This window comes from Panulirus ornatus, chromosome 19 (genome assembly GCF_036320965.1).
Source record: "Panulirus ornatus isolate Po-2019 chromosome 19, ASM3632096v1, whole genome shotgun sequence".
In the NCBI taxonomy this organism is placed as follows: Eukaryota; Metazoa; Arthropoda; class Malacostraca; order Decapoda; family Palinuridae; genus Panulirus; species Panulirus ornatus.
In genome coordinates this window covers 10,441,626-10,458,338 of record NC_092242.1, presented here as the reverse complement: position 1 = coordinate 10,458,338, position 16,713 = coordinate 10,441,626, and the positions used below count along the sequence as shown (strand labels likewise).

Below are 16,713 nucleotides of genomic sequence, written 5' to 3'. Positions count from 1 at the left end.
ACACCTGTTTTGTTTACACCAGCTGGTGCGGAAGGCTGGCGCCTCCCCTACAGCGGTCAGTTGAGGGAGGGACTTAAGTGTGCCCCAGGACTCGACGGAGCATGTACGGCCACGTTTACTGCGGTGGAAGGACCATGTTTGATAGAGTTTAGAGCCGGTGGTTACGAGAACATGGCTGTGAGAACTTCGAGAGGCATTTGGTTCGTGTGGCCAAGCAAGCCCCCGAGAGAGAGAGAGAGAGAGAGAGAGAGAGAGAGAGAGAGAGAGAGAGAGAGAGAGAGAGAGAGAGATTAGAGCTCTCTTTTTTATTTACAGTAACGGCAAGCCAAGCAAGTGTGGCCAAGCAAGCCCCTGAGAGAGAGAGAGAGAGAGAGAGAGAGAGAGAGAGAGAGAGAGAGAGAGAGAGAGAGAGAGAGAGAGAGAGAGAGAGATTAGAGCTCTTTTTTATTTACAGTAACGGACATGGCAAAACATACTCCTATCATGGCCGTCCTGGGTGAAAGGAAAGTAGGGTGAGAAAAAGGAGTGAAGAAATTAATCCCAGCTTCTTAGCTTCTGAGGTGTGTGTGTGTGTGTGTGTGTGTGTGTGTGTGTGTGTGTGTGTGTGTGTGTGCAGACCTGATTTCCCAAGGCAGAGAGGTCTGAGGATGTGGGGAAGATGGAAAGATTGGAGGGAGGGAGTTCCACCACAAGCTTCGCCGCTCGACGGAGGAAGAGGAGGAGGTTATCACAATGGTCACTCCTCGTGTGGCTGGCCTCCACAGAGGAACCAAGTGAAGCAGCAGCCAGGCTCACAGAGCTCATGATAATCCAGGATATACACGAGGATTTGGGTAGGACAGTTTCTATGGCCTAGCCTGAAATAGCAGGACCGTATGTAAATGGTGATGAGAGGAATTTTAGACGAGGGATTTGGCAGGATTGTTTCCAGGATTATGTCTGAGGGAATCTAGGACTCCATTACCCCCCTGATGATGGCTCTGGGCTCAACACTTTCCTTGGGAGTAATTCGTAAATGATATATATATATTTGTATATAATATATATATATATATATATATATATATATATATATATATATATATATATATATATATATATATATATTTGTCTGTATATCCTTTCCTCATGTGCGTCTAAAGAGCCTGAAATGATATCACCAAATTCTTGAATTGGACGTTTGGATCGCTTGCCTTAGCTGGTCACTGACGCGAATCTAGTCACTTCTGATATACAGTATGGAACAGGTAGGTCGTACAATCAACGGGAAAGGAAATGAAAGGGATAGGAAGGAGATCATCTCTCTACCCACGAGTTTTTTGCCATGAGGCAGTATAGATCTACCCATACACTCAGGTCAGAGGCCAGGCCATCATACCCAAGGGTCGTAACGTCGTGTTCACGGGTCGTACCGTCGTGTTCAAGGGTCGTACCGTCGTACTCAAGGGTCGTATCGTCGTGTTCAAGGGTAGTGTAGTCGTGCTCAAGGATCGTACCGTCGTGCTCAAGGGTAGTGTAGTCGTGTTCAAGGGTCCTACCGTCGTACTCAAGGGTCCTACCGTCGTGTTCAAGGTCCTACCGTCGTGTTCAAGGTCCTACCGTCGTGTTCAAGGGTTCTACCGTCGTGCTCAAGGGTCGCACCGTCGTGCTCAAGGGTCGCACCGTCGTGCTCAAGGGTCCTACCGTCGTCCTCAAGGGTCGTCTCCCCTCTCAATAACCAACAGCTTAATACGTTTCTCAACTTTGATCAAGCTCGCACCTAACCTAACCTGCGCGACACGGTGACGCGCGCATGGCGGGAAAGCAGGGGAAAAAACACAACCTCGACCTCGCTACCGTAACAAACACCAGTTGAGGCGTCGCGCTGGTAAAAGCCCTACCCTACCGAGATCACAAACAGAGCGACCCACCCACCACCCATGGCACGGGCTGGGTAGCAGCTACAGAGAGGGGGGGAAAAAATATGATAAAAAAACACGGGAAAATAATCTCATAAGAACCTACGTTTCACAGTGTCATATAAGCAGCAGCAATCTCCCCCCGTTCTAACCCTTGTGGGGGGTTAATGTGTTCTCGTAAATAGGATGACCCACATGGAGGTAATGATACTACCATGATGCCATGGGTAAGATGATACATAGACTCGCGCTGTTAGATTCTTGAGACGGTCTGCGCAGAAGCGCAAACCACTCATAACAGAACGTATATATATATATACATATATCAGTTGTGTAGGTGTTAATTCCCGTTCTTTTAACATATATCTATGTTATTATATTACGAAACCCAGGTATGTTCACAACTTACGTAAAAACCAGACATCCGAGAAGAAAACGAAAAATTATTCCCATGAAAAATATGTGATTAATTGATAAATGAATAGTAACAAAATAAACTAATATAACTGATGATAAATTATTAGATAAAAACTGACAAAAAATAATGGAATTAAAGAAAATAAAGACTGACTAAAACAATGATCAAAGGAAAGAGTGAGAGACATATGGAAAATAAAAAAAAAACGGGACGTAAAAACCCCCAGGAACGAACCATGGACCAGATTTCAATTTTGACCTTTTAAGTTGTTTTGAAAAAATCCAGTGTTTTGCTTCCCCCCGAGGTGGGGCAAGGGGGAAGGTGAGGGCGCCACCGGTTCTCTGTCGCTGGTCAGGTCTGTATGTCACGAGCCGTGACCCACCACCACCAACAGTACCATACTGATGAAGTCACTACGTCTCACACGTCTTCGCGATGCCCAGTATACGACGTCACGGACATCAGACCAAATAATAGTCACGAGCGATACGCTATCGCGAAATACGACGACTGACGGAACGTTTCTATGATGTTGTCTGGTATGATTCTCTCTCTCTCTCTCTCTCTCTCTCTCTCTCTCTCTCTCTCTCTCTCTCTCTCTCTCTCTCTCTCTCTCTCTCTCTCTCCACGGTGATTTACCCCTCCCCGCTAGGGAGGGAGGAAAGACGAACCAAATAAATTAGGTTACCGGGGCATATAGAAGAACAATGTACTGGTGGTTGAAGGCATATAAATCCCTGCGTGTGTGAGTGTGTGGCCCCTGGAGGGGTGGCTGGCTGGACGTGAGCCGCAAGGCAAAAAAGGGACGGCCAACACGATTCTTAAAGTCTCGCCCCGCCCGCCACTACCTCAAGCCAACCACCCTGGGTCACTAACCCAGCCACTGTCCAGGTCACTCGGCCACTACCCTGGCCACTACCCTAGTTACAACCAAAGCTGGGACTACTATCGCCACTATTCCGGACACCACCACAGTCAATACTCCGGCCACTATCCCATTCAGTGCCTCGGCCACTACCTTGGCCACTAAACCTAGCCATTACATCCTAGCTCTACTTCAAGCCACCACTTGAGCCCAAAGCCATACAACTTGTGGTCTGCCACCACTTGACCTCCCTTCCACTTGACCCGTGACTACTAGTGACTTGAAACTACTTGATTTTGCCACCGAATGGTCTGTAATAATCTTACACTACTGGATGTTTGTGAACTACTTAACGTGACCTGACCTTGCTGCTACGTGACCTGGGTCCTGTAACCTAGGGCATGCAACTAAGAAGATGTCACCATCCGACAAAGTGAACTTTAAACTATCTCCTACTGTCTCATGACCTTGTTATCTAGAGAGAGAGAGAGAGAGAGAGAGAGAGAGAGAGAGAGAGAGAGAGAGAGAGAGAGAGAGTGATAACACACATTACAGTCGTACAGCGGAGTACCAGTAAGATGATGTCTACAGTGTGTGTGCCACTATAACTACCTCACGAGTCTTATAGCCTCTCACAGAACTGGGCAAGCCTTATTGAGGCCTCCCCTTCTCTCTATATATACACCCTCACGACATCTCCGAGTGTGGCTCCTCTCTCTCTCTCTCTCTCTCTCTCTCTCTCTCTCTCTCTCTCTCTCTCTCTCTCTCTCTCTCTCTCTCTCTCTCTCTCCCTGATCAGGAAGCCCTGTGGAATTTCTCCTGCAGTTTGACAATATGTCTGAGGTCGCAACAACGTATTTCCCGGGCGACCTTGTTCGCCTCAATATATTTTATGATGTTATTTACGACCTGCCCCAGCCTTGGATATATATATATATATATATATATATATATATATATATATATATATATATATATATATATATATATCCTCCCCTCTCGTTTCTTTTTTTTTTTTTTTGATTTTCCAAAAGAAGGAACAGAGAAGGGGGCCAGGTGAGGATATTCCCTCAAAGGCCCAGTCCTCTGTTCTTAACGCTACCTCGTTATCGCGGGAAATGGCGAATAGTATGAAAGAAAGAAAGAATATATATGGTACCATTAGAGAGAGAGAGAGAGAGAGAGAGAGAGAGAGAGAGAGAGAGAGAGAGAGAGAGAGAGAGAGAATACACCATCTCTAGGTTTATTCTGTTCACAATTCGCATGACACGGCAGAGATCTGGTCTTGTAAAAATACTTACAGTAGATATTCAAATTGCACACAAACTTCTCCCTACAACCTACGTTTGCTTGTGTGTATATATATATATATATATATATATATATATATATATATATATATATATATATATATATATATATACAGACTGCTTACTTGCGGTGGCGACCGTCGCTCTCCTGGCGGCCAGTAGTTGAAATGAGCGCCTCTGGTCGATCTATGATACCCCCCAGACCTGTTGAAAACAAATGATTCCATATGTATGTGAGAGAGATACTACGACACGGGTTAAAATTCGAGATAACATAAATCTCGTAAGATGTACAAAAAGCAAACCGTAAAGTTCAAGTCAACGACCAACCGTGTCGAGGATGTTTGTGTAGTGAAGACAGCATTTGACATGACCTTTATAGATCAGGTGAAAGGTCTGTATCGGATCAATGGCCGTGGAGTCGAGGATGTAACGAAGATGAAGGTGTAGCGACGATCATGGTGCTCTGAATGTGTTGTATAGTGAAGGTGAAGGTGTAGCGACGATCATGGTGTATAGTGAAGATGAAGGTGAAGCGACGATCATGGTGCTCTGAATATGTTATATAGTGAAGATGAAGGTGTAGCGAGGATCATGGTGCTCTGTATATGTTGTATAGTGAAGATGAAGGTGTCGCGACGATTATGGTGCTCTGAATATGTTATATAGTGAAGATGATGGTGTCGCGACGATTATGGTGCTCTGAATATGTTGTATAGTGAAGATGAGGGTGTCGTGAAGATCAGGGTGCCGAGAATATGTTGTATAGTGAAGATGAGGGTGTAGTGAAGATGGGCCTCTGAAGTAACGTTGTGTAGAGAGTGTAGTAAAGATGATATAGCATAGGTAGGACGAGGATGTAGTGAAGATGGTCCCTGACTTGATCCCTATAATGATCCACGTAAGCTTCAAGGGCAGGCAAAAAAAAAAGAAAAAGCTGCTTTGATAGATTGATTAACGATAACTAAAGGTGAATGGCTAAGAGGTGAGGGAGAGAGATATAAGACCAGAGGTGTGAGACAAATTAGGAATCACAGTTCAGGAAAGAAGAGAGATAACAACAAAGAATATAAAAGACATGAGACAAAGATTCGTTTATGGTAACCGAAGTGAATGCCTAGTCCGTACTTTAAGGAAAAAGAAATATGAAAAAAAAGGGAAGGTTAGGTTGCGGCATATAAATAATGTTTTTACATTCGGATTTACTGACGTGAAATAGAAGTAAAGATCTTGCGAACCAAGATAAGGGGCTTAGGGGCTCCAGCCCCGTAGAAAATAATAATAAAAAAGAGGGGGTGAGGGAGGGATCTTATTACTGCTGATGGATTCTTGGCTGGGAAGTCGCGGGCTGCCGTACATACCAAGCAGAGGGGCGGAGCCTCCTGCCAACGCGCGCCCACGAACGCACAAGGACAAGGCTATACTGTACAGTCTCTCTCTCTCTCTCTCTCTCTCTCTCTCTCTCTCTCTCTCTCTCTCTCTCTCTCTCTCTCTCTGTCACACACACACACACACACACACACAAACATACACATAGAATAAGAAATGACAGGGTAAAAAAGAGGTGAGGCAGGCAGTAGAGGAGTATATGTGAGAGACAGCTGAAGAGGGTGTGCTGAAATGGTTTGGATATGAAGAAGAGGATGAATGAGGAGAGGGTTGACCAAGAGGATATACATATCGAAAGTGGAGCGAATAAAGAGAAAGGGGAAACCAATTTGGAGATGGGAAGACACAGTGTAAAATGCTTTGAGCGACTGGGGCCCAAACATGCAGGAGGGTGTGAGGCATGAATGGGATAAGGTGAACTGGAACAATGTGATATACAGGGGGCGGGCGGCGTTCTGTCAACGGGCTGAACTAGGTCATATGAAGCGGCCAGAGGAAACCACGGAAAGGTCCGTGGGCTCGGCTGTAGATAGAAGGGCTCTAGAATTTGGTACATTATACGTAACAGTCAGAGAATGAATGTGAACAAATGAGACCGTCCTTCTTCCGTTGACGGCGCTAATTCGCTACGTGGGGAAACGGCGAACAAGTATAGACGAATAGATGGCTAAGGAAAAATACGTAAATACTGATCGGAAACGGAAATAATGTATTACTAACATCCAGCACACCTCATCTTGCGGATGGCGCTACTTGGAATATTTACGATTCATTTTGAATTGACGGTTGATGCAGTGTTGCCCATCCATGATCCTCGACAAACACTTCAACCTGCAACTCAAGCTCTCTCTCTCTCTCTCTCTCTCTCTCTCTCTCTCTCTCTCTCTCTCTCTCTCTCTCTCTCTCTCTCACTCACTTCGTGGTCTGTCTCCCTGCATTTTTTCCACCGTAAATCTTCACGGACTTTTGGCTACGTGGCATCATAACACCCCCTCGGAGAGGCAGGACTATGTGGTCGCAATATTTCTTGATCTGCGAGCGAGAGGAACCCCTTCCCTCAAACGCTCGGTCACGACGGTACGACCCCTGAGCACTGAGGGTCGTACCGTCGTGCCCATGGCTCGTACCGGCTTGCTCATGGGTCGTACCGCCGTGCCCCAGGGTAGTACCATCGTGCCCAAAGGTCGTACCGCCGTGCTCATGGGTCGTACCGCCGTGCCCAAGGGTCGTACCGTCGTGCCCAACGGTCGTACCGCCGTGCTCATGGGTCGTATCGCCGTGCTCAAAGTTGGTACCGTCGTGCCCAACGGTCGTACCACTGTGCTCATGGGTCGTAGCGCCGTGCCCCAAGGGTCGTAGCGCCGTGCCCCAAGGGTCGTGCCGTCGTGCTTATGGGTCATACCACCGAGCTCATGGGGATACCAAAGCAACACACACACACCCGACAACTAGCCAGCCAGACAACCAGCCAGACCCAGACAACACAAAAACACACGGTCCTCATCAGCGAAATCTGACAAACAAACGATAAACGAAACCTCGTAATTCATGTTAATCAGTGGAGACAAGGTCATGGTAATTAAAGGTTATTAATTCTGGGCTCGGTGGCGGAGGGAAAACAGACAATGAGAGACATTAAAGAGTCGTTTGTATGTATGAGATATTGGTGGTTGTTGGAGGGGGTGTGGGGACCTGGAGGAGGTGTAGCTGCTCGCCTTCGTCTCTAGGCTTGTAGGAGCGCTGTTGGAGAGACAGTATTTGCAAGTGGATGGTTTGTAGTTAACCACAGGTCCATAGGTAGGGAGAGGGAGACAGACTTGGAACGTACCAGACAGATGGACAGAATTATAACATATAAGACATAGAGGTGAACAGATATGTAGCACTTAAAAAAAAACAGACATAGAGCACTAAATAGACAGATAGACAGACAGAACACCATATCCACATGTGGCACCTTCTACAAAGCATCTGTCGACCCTATCATAGGCTCTTTCCTGATACATAAATGCCATACACAAATCCATTTCCATTTCCAAAGTATTTCTCACCAATTCATCAAAGCAAACACCTGGTCCACACGTCCTCTACCACTCCTGGAACCACATTAGTTTCTTCCCAGTCTGATGCACTATGCGTACCACCACCTTGTCAATCACTACTTCACTATACAATTTACCAGGTACAGCTCGACGGATTTATACCATCGTAATTCGCGCATTCACTTTCGTTCCCTTTGCCTCTATATATGAATATCCTGCCAGTACTCTGGCACCTCACCTTGGGCCACCATACGTGGAATAAACTCAATAACCAATCAAGAACATTAGTCACCCAATTTCTTGAGAAATTTAACTGCAATCCCGTCCACTCTTGCCGCTTTTGCACATATTTCTGTGTAATGATAATGATGATAAAATAATAACAATAAAAATTGTAATAATAATAATGATGACTACTACTACTACTACTAATAATAATAATAATAATGATAATAATAATAATAATAATAATAGTAATAATAATGATAATAATAATAATAAATGAATCTTTGCATAACTACGATTAAATTCCTTCTCCCCGTCTTTCTCCTTACTCTTTTATTCTCTCTTCAACCATCCATCTATGTACCTCTCTCTCTCTTTCTCTACCCCGACGTACAACTCTCCCTCCTGCATGTCCCTCCTCACCTAGCCTTCTATGCCCCAACATTTCCCGTCAGGTTAATTGAAATGGTGAAATCTGGTCAGCCTGGAGCGGACAGGTTTTTCAGGGGTGTGTCGTGTGTGTGTGTGTGAGAGAGAGGCGGGGTCGAACCCCACCCATGCACACAACGTGCGGACGTCCCCGCTCATCACCATGACATCCTTATACCATTTTCTGCAAGCCCATCCCCACTGGGACAGAGGAATACCCACTGGAACGGAAGAATACCCAGTGGAACTGAAGAATACCCACTGGAACGGAAGAATACCCAGTGGAACTGAAGAATACCCACTGGAACGGAAGAATACCCAGTGGAACTGAAGAATACCTACTGGAACGGAAGAATACCCACTGGAACAGAAGAATACCCACTGGAACAGAAGAATACCCACTGGAACAGAAGAATACCCAGTGGAATTTAATAATACCAACTGGAACGGAAGAATACCCACTGGAGCTGAAGAATAATCAGTGGAACTGAAAAATAAACCATTCCTTCGTCTGTCTAAAAATCAATATTCCAAAACTACCTTGTTACAGTGACACACACACACACACACACACACACACACACAAACCAAAGTTTCGCTAGACATGGCAAACATTTAGCCCGACAGGGAATCGAACCGTGGTTCATCCATGCGTAAGCCGACTGCGCTAACACCGGCAGCAGCAGCAGGCAGCAGCTACACAGCCTCACTCGTATTTTTGGATCAGTTTTTGTTTGCTTGTTTCTTTGCTTACACACCTGTTGGTAGCCAACTTTTCAATTCCTAGAAATGAAAATTCAATTCACAACAATTTATATATCTTACATCCGTCACGCACATACGTACATAAAAACAAATGAAAGTGAAGGGAGCAGTGAGTATATATATATATATATATATATATATATATATATATATATATATATATATATATATATATATATATATATTGCAACTATTAAAGTTAAATATGCAATATTTTCACTCTTATGTTTTGATAAACATTACTTTTCATCATCAGTTATACTGCAAATATTTCTGTGAAGATCCAAACGCTTAGAGGTTCAAAGATTGCGAAGATCTTTGCCAAGTTGTAAAGTTCACGAGCTGTAAACTTCTGAGGTCAAGTTTCAGAGGTTGTAAGTTCAAAAGTTTGTGTAAAACTTAGGCGTTGTCGTACTTAAAGCCTGCGAGATGGTGTATGGGAAGTCAGGTCGAAATGCCTCCCGAGTTTAAACTTTTTAAAATTACTATTAACCTTCCCAACTCAAGTTGTAGGAAAGTTCAGATGCAGACTTGCTCAAGTTCACATGATGACTATAGTTCAAGTTCACATTCTGGCTCGCTCAAGTTCAGATGCTGACTACCTCAAGTTCACATGTTGACGATAGTTCAAGTTCACATTCTGGCTCGCTCAAGTTCAGATGCTAACTAGCTCAAGTTTAGGTGCCGGGTAAGCTCAAGTTCAGATGTCGATTAAGCTTAAATTCAGATGTCGAGTAAGCTCAAATGCAGATGCAGAATTGCGCAAGTTCGGTGCGTACAAATGGTCCAAGTTCAGACGTAAAACAGCTCAAATATCAAGGGGAAATTGGAGGTGAAATGTCGTGGAAGTCAACTACCTTCAAACACACGTCCTATAAAGTTCAGACGTTACGAGATTCGTTCTTCTTGTTTTCTTTGAAAAGATTCGTACGTTGTGGGACAATTCAGGTGTTGCCACGACCCGGAGACGGGATCGACCGTCAACCGACGCTGGCTGGAAGTTTACCGTCTGAAATTCACACGTTCATCACGATTTTCATCGCGCCAATTTTGTCCCGCCCGTTTTAACGTGGTATTTCAAAGTCTCCCGAAAATTCGGGAACGAACCGTTCCAGTAATGCCCCGTCATCGGAGGAGTTGCTAGACGTCGCTTTATAATTAATATGAACGACAATGCGAAGACGGAATAAAGAAGAGAAAACAAGAAAAATTAAAATACTGGTAAGAATAAGAAATAATAAACAGATGATGAGATACTAAAGACAGGCCACCAGAACACCAAGTAAAAGTGAGGAAAAAAAAGTGGTTGAAGGTAACTGTAAATATTTACGGGATGGATAATATTTACATTATGTTTACTTCTGAATCGTCAAGACACGTCCTTGCTGTCCATTACCCTTGTGCGTGCTGGGACACGGGTACAGGGACCCCATGTAATGCCCTGGTACATGCTGGTTATATAAGAGTCCGTTGTACTGTAACCGAACAGTAACAAGGGACATAGACTACTGTAATCGACAATCATACGGTACATGTCCCGCTTCAACCGACAAATGATAAGGTACAAATGCATCTATAACCCACCAATAATAGTGAACATGTACTATTGTAACCGACCAATAGCTGAGTACATGTGATGCTGTAACCCACCAATAACAGGGTATATGTGCTGCTATAACCTACCAATAACAAGGAACATGTGCTGCTATAACCTACCAATAACAGGGTATATGTGCTGCTATAACCTACCAATAACAAGGTACATGTGCTGCTATAACCTACACATAACAGGGTACATGTGCTGCTATAACCTACACATAATAAGCTACAGGTGATGTTGTAACCAACCATTAACCCACTGTTAAAGTTGCCGAGCTTAAAATGAAAATTCTAATTACCATGAACTGCAAAATATCAACTACACTCATTTTGATGTTAACTTGCATCATTGCTCACTCTGGTTATGCTTATTGTTTATCATACGTACATTCTTATGTCTCATGTGGCATTACTTCTTGTCTTCCGTTTCGTTACGTCATCCTCTCTCTCTCTCTCTCTCTCTCTCTCTCTCTCTCTCTCTCTCTCTCTCTCTCTCTCTGCCTGTTACATAACGATTCGTATCTCCTTTTTTTTCTTTCTCTACTATTTCCCTCTCTCATCACCCGAGCTATTGCTCCTACGAGCCACAGAACTCATCTAATTATAGCAATTATTCTTCTGATTACTCTCGTGTTCCCAATACCCTCATAAGTTCTTTAATTAGCCTCATTATCCCTCTCATTCCTATGGCCATCACCTGATATAGCATCCGGTAAATCACTTACAAAAGCACCGGATCTGAATATTTATTTTCGGGAGGGGGGATACACATCCAACTGATATATATATATATATATATATATATATATATATATATATATATATATATATATATATATATATATAGTTAAAGGTGAATGCACATTTGGTATTTACGTTTTCTTGATGTCCATTTCTGTTTTCCTTACTGTGGCTTCCATAAGCAAAGAAAGATTGTAAATCAAATTTTCAGTGTAGTTCCCCACACTGACTCTTGACGAACTTGAGATGTTTCGATATATACACGTCTCATCATGAGCCAGGACGCGACCAAACAGTACAAAATACGAGTACAAAACAGTACCGTACACAATGAACATATTCAGAGGCGAGCAAATACGATAACAAGTTGCAATCGGAAGACACTTTAGGCAAGCTGTATGTCTGGTGTTGAGGTATGGGTAGAGACACGGGGGTCCAGGGGCTTCTGGGGTGATACCTGCTAGTGATGGTGGACCAGTCACCTGGGAAAGAGAGTAGGAGTCGGTGAGAAGGTTGGTCGGTTTCCGCTGCGGGTGTGCCCCGGGCTGGCACCAGGACTTGGCTGGCCTTCATGGGTCATGAACGTTGATTAAGAAGAGGTCTCATGTTCTGTCATGGGTTACACTTTCGGTGGTTGATGACACGTTTGGTTACATGGATAAAGACGGGTTCCTACCACGTGCAGTTGTGGTGCAACGTTGCAATACTATACTGGAGGTGAGATGTTGTCCGATCAAAGATGTCCTGACGTTGGCGAACTTCAACCTAAATCCCTCTGCAGCGCCCGGTTTCAGTGGGATCCTGACATCCTTGTATGGAGGGAAGTCTCTTTACCAACGTCCACTTGTGAGGTCGATCACTCGACTCATCCTCGGCCATACTATCATGCCAACGATCATGTCCTCTTCTTTATTGTTCTAATGTGGGACTCTGGCGACAGATTTGGGACAATGCCTAACCCTAAAAGTCCCTCTCAAAAAACAGGTTCCAGCAGCTGTGTGTGTGTGTGTGTGTGTGTGTGTGTGTGTGTGTGTGTGTGTGCGAGCGCGCGCGCTATTACCTGCTTACGTGCATAAGAAGAATGTATCAATTCATCTCGTGGGGACTCATGTCACTCCTTCTCACTTCTATCATACAGTGTTCTTATTCCTCTCATCATCACTCACCTCCTCTTCCTTGAGCTACGTCCCATTACTATAATGCTAGGAAGAATATAGTTTCTCTTGATTCTCCTCTTGCTTTTAGTCTCGTGTCTCCTTCCTTAAGCGGTTCATCCCAAACTCTCAAGTAATGGCGAAACATCAGCCTTAATCTGTTCATTAAGCCAGGTACAAGTTGTAATCATGTCCTCCACTGATCTGTTTTCTAACAAAGGTACGTCCAAGATTACTGTCCTCTCCCCGTACTGTCTCCTTCTTATGTTGTCTCCTCCCTGCAGTGTCCTCTCCCTTACTGTCATCTCCTTTTACTGTCCCCTCCCTGTCCTGTCTCCTCCCCTCTCCTTTCTCCTCCTAGTACTGTCCTCTCTCTGAACTGTACTCTCTCTCTCTCTCTCTCTCTCTTTCACTGTAGCTCAGATCCCCTGGTTCAGGTGTCACTCTGTCCCCCGCCATTGGATTCCCTTTAGCGCCTCTAAATACTTCCTCAAGCAAGCAGAGCGATCTGCTGACGAACATTCTAACAATATCTGGCGAATATCTTCCTGAACATCTTCCTTTTGTATCAAAAGCCATTTAGCACGACAGGGCAACTCCTGAATGTGATGGCCTTGACCTTTTTTTTGCACTAATTTGTTGCCTATTGCCTGTCCTCGTACCCCCTGTACTTCCAAATCCATCCTCTTCCCCCGCTACAACACCCTCACTTATGACCACTGTACCTCCCTCTCTCGTTAATGCTCCAACTCCAACACCCACCGCCACCACCACCAGAATCTCCCACACCCATCATCATCATCCCCACCTAACCAACCCGCCTCCTCCACACGGCCTACCAAATTAATTTCCAGTTAAATCCATCTATCAGCTCATGCGTTGGCACACGCAGTCCGTGTGTCCGTCAGTAAAAGCCTCCCGCAAATCATGTCATCCGTTCGCTGGCGAGATGACCGCCCAAGACGTATGTCCTAGCTATAGACGCTCTCTCAACACTCCACATCTGCAAAGTTTGTCTCCAATCGGTGGTCTGCTAGCGGCTCGAAGACCGAGAATGTTTCTTTTTGTATCTTAAGGGAAAAGCTTGCTCCCATTTGCTGCCTGGAGTCTGGCGAACGAGCATGAATCCCTTAACAAATTACAGCGATGGATTTTGCTGGAGCTCCCGATCGCCTCGTCTCCGGCCGCGCCCAAACTGTAAACAAGACATTCGAAAACGCGAAAACTATCCTATAAAAACTTTCTCTCATGGAAAAACTATCTCAAAATAAAATATATAAAAACCAACAGAAACCTTCATATATAATTTTTTTTCGATCCTGAAAAGCAAAAAAAGTTTTGAAATATTTTGAAAAGTTTTCAACTAACTCTACCAAACGTAAACAGGCCGGCAAGGCCGTCTACTGTGAGACCCCGGCCGCCCTGCTGAGTCGCTGAATACTTAGGCCTTATCTGTGTACGGGGGCGGGGCGGGGCGAGGCGGGGCACAGTCACGGGGCCGCTGGAGAGGAAACGACGAGGAGTGGGACGAAGACAAACTAAGGAAGAGAAAGTAATCACTTACCTACGAGTACTTACGACGAGATTTGCCACGAGGATGGGCTAGCGCGTAGGGTTCACCGCATATATATCGGGGAGAGAGAGAGAGAGAGAGAGTCTGCCGGGGTACATAAATAAGGCATTAAAAAACTTACACCACTCAGCTATACGCAACTCTTCCATTTCAAACTACCCATTCCCCTGTCCTACCTCTCTAACCATCCTATTTGAAAAGCAAGAGAGATAGAAATATACATAGTACTTCCTCTGATTTCATGCTCATCTCTCATCTATGTGTAAAGGTATTTACATGTTAATGGAGAGATTTTCAGCGGAGTGTACGAGAGGTCGTCTGCATTCCTTTTTTTTTCTTTCTTCATCATGACATCAATAATGTATTCAGTCTCCCGAGCTGCCAAGAATGTTTGCTCACTTCGTTGAACACATGTCACTTAAGACATCCGGGATGTCCATGCAGTCTCCACCGAGTGCTTAACCCACGTCCAGTGGGTCAAAAATGTAACATGCTCTTCCACACTTATAGAAAGGGATGATTATCACATCACACTCACACACTTATGGTTATTCGTCGAGCGAGGTCAGTAGGAGCATTCTCACCACCTCCGTACACTCAAGTCATTTTGTCTAGTATCCTCATCTGAAATATACCTAGCCGTAATTAGTAATCATTAGTATTATTTATTAATCACTGCATTTACTCGTTGATTACTATTCACGTTCATCTGTTATCTGGTCGTCTTTTTTCAGAGGGTATTTGGTGGAGGTGGTGTTGGAGGGAGGTGGTGGGTGGTGGTGGGGCGATGTATGTACCTCCCGCCAGGGACGGCCCTGGGTGGTGGTGGGGAGATGTATGTACCTCCCGCCAGGGGCGGCCCTGGATGGTGGTGGGGAGATGTATGTACCTCCCGCCAGGGGCGGCCCTGGGTGGTGGTGGGGAGATGTATGTACCTCCCCGCCAGGGGCGGCCCTGGGTGGTGGTGGGGAGATGTATGTACCTCCCGCCAGGGGCGGCCCTGGGTGGTGGTGGGGAGATGTATGTACCTCCCGCCAGGGACGGCCCTGGGTGGTGGTGGGGAGATGTATGTACCTCCCGCCAGGGGCGGCCCTGGGTGGTGGTAGGGAGATGTATGTACCTCCCGCCAGGGACGGCCCTGGGTGGTGGTGGGGAGATGTATGTACCTCCCGCCAGGGACGGCCCTGGGTGGTGGTGGGGAGATGTATGTACCTCCCGCCAGGGGCGGCCGCTGGTGATGATCGTAACATATCATGTAAAGTGTCCATATTTCCCAGCCTGACCCCAGACATTCCCACCAGGATCTTCCAACACACAACCTATATATCGTGGGATCTCAAACATGGAAATGTGACATTCTGGATGGGAAGGAATTTGTTGAAATGAAAATATAAGAAAAATGATGATAAAAAGCTCCATATGAATGTGTGTGCATACATTACGTAAGTCTGATGTAAAGTCCATGAATACAGACAAAAAAAAATATCCATGTGATGTTCTGATAGACGGGATAATGCAACACAGATTAAGATTTTATACATGACCAGGGAGATTACATCTGTCTTCTCTTCCTTGCTCTTCCTTGCTCTTCTTCTTCTTCTTCTTCTTCTTCTTCTTCTTCTTCTTCTTCTTCTTCTCCTTCTTCGTTCTTTCGTACTTTTACACAATGTTTATTTGAAGGCTTGTCGTCTGTTGCCGTGGTGTTGGTAATGGCGAGGGGAAGCAAGTAGCCATTTCTCGCGAACAGAACTTGAAGTAACCATGGAAGAACGAACCAATTCTGCGTGCCGTTGGGCTGTACGTAGCTATACACAAGTTTCCAAACATGGCCATATCTACTAGGTTAATCACTCTATATATATCCCTTCCATACGACCGTGCGACCCTTGAATACAACGGTACGACCCTTGAGCTGAGCGGTACGACCTTTGGATACGATGGCCTGGCTTTTGAGAGTCAGACGAAAGGCAAGGCCACCACCGTACCAAAGGGTCGTAACGTCGTGCTCATGGGGTCATCCCGTCGTGCTCGTGTCGTACCGTCGTGCCCATGGGGTTATACCGTCGTGTTCGTGTCGTACCGTCGTGCCCATGGGATCATCCCGTCGTGCTCGTGTCGTACCGTCGTGCCCATGGGGTCATACCGTCGTACTCGTGTCGTACCGTCGTGCCCAGGGGTCATACCGTCGTGCTCGTGTCGTACCGTCGTGCTCAGGGGTCATACCGTCGTGCTCGTGTCGCACCATCGTGCCCATGGGGTTATACCGTCGTGTTCGTGTCGTACCGTCGTGCTCATGGGGTCATAC

At 45.4% G+C, this 16,713-nt stretch overlaps 1 protein-coding gene across 2 annotated transcripts in view; it reads right to left on the bottom strand.

Annotated features, from left to right (window-relative positions):
• Positions 1 to 16,713, bottom strand: part of LOC139755385 (uncharacterized) — a 150,009-nt gene that overhangs the window by 58,930 nt on the left and 74,366 nt on the right. The window contains exon 2 of one of the 2 annotated variants that reach the window (XM_071673629.1): positions 4,617 to 4,695. The exons of the other annotated variant lie outside the window; for it this stretch is intronic. The gene's annotated coding sequence lies outside the window, so the exon portion shown is untranslated. The remainder of the gene's footprint in view (positions 1 to 4,616; positions 4,696 to 16,713) is intronic. 2 annotated transcript variants of the gene reach the window in all.